Below are 955 nucleotides of genomic sequence, written 5' to 3'. Positions count from 1 at the left end.
CTCCCGCAGCTGCCGACCGGCAGTGTCCGCCCCAAGTGGGGCAAACCTGCGCTCTGGCCGGCCAGGTCACCGGCCCAAGGTCACTCGGAGGGAAGGGCGAACCTGGGCCCTTGTAAACGTTGCTTTCCTTCCAGACTTTTAAACTCTTTATTTTATTGTATTATTTATTTGTTCGTTTATTTTTAAAGGCAGAATCTGGCTCTGTTGCCCAGCCTGGAGTGCAGTGGCGCGCTCGTGGCTCACTGCAGCCTTGACCTCCTGGGCTCAGGTGATCCTCCTACCTGAGCGTCCCCAGGAGCTGAGACCACAGGTGCGGCACCACGCCCGGCTAATTTTTGTTTTTTTAGTAGAGACGGGGTTTTTGCCATGTTGGCCAGGCTGGTCTCAAACACCTGCGCCTCAGGTGATCCGCCCGCTTTGGCCTCCCAAAGTGCAGGGATTACAGACGTGAGCCACCTCGCCCGGCCTTCTTAATTTAAACTTACTTAAAAATTAGTTTTTAAAAATTACATAAAAACTAATTTTTTTTACTTAAAAAATTAGTGGCTGGTGGACACTGTATTGCATGGTGCCCTTCTGTCCTGTGGGTGCAGTGCTGTGTACCTGCTCAGCCTCCTGTTGCTGGATGGCTTGTTTCCAGCATTAGCGTCTGTGGGACATGGGTGTGGTGGGCAGAGTCATGGCTCCACAGAGGGGTCCACGTCCTAATCCTCGGAACCTGTGACTACATTACCTCAGGTGTCAGAGGTTCTTGCTGATGTGTTAAGTGAAGGATCTTTTTTTTTGAGACGGAGTTTTGCTCTTTTTGCCCAGGCTGGAGCGCAGTAGCCCGACCTTGGCTCACCACAGACTCCGCCTCCCGGGTTCAAGCAATTCTCCGGCCTCAACCTCCCGAGTAGCTGGGATTACAGGCATGTGCCACCACGCCTGGCTAATTTCTTCTTTTTTTTTTTTT

The sequence above is a fragment of the Mandrillus leucophaeus genome, unplaced genomic scaffold (assembly GCF_000951045.1).
Source record: "Mandrillus leucophaeus isolate KB7577 unplaced genomic scaffold, Mleu.le_1.0 Scaffold53, whole genome shotgun sequence".
Taxonomy (NCBI): domain Eukaryota; kingdom Metazoa; phylum Chordata; class Mammalia; order Primates; family Cercopithecidae; genus Mandrillus; species Mandrillus leucophaeus.
This window is presented reverse-complemented; position numbering follows the sequence as displayed.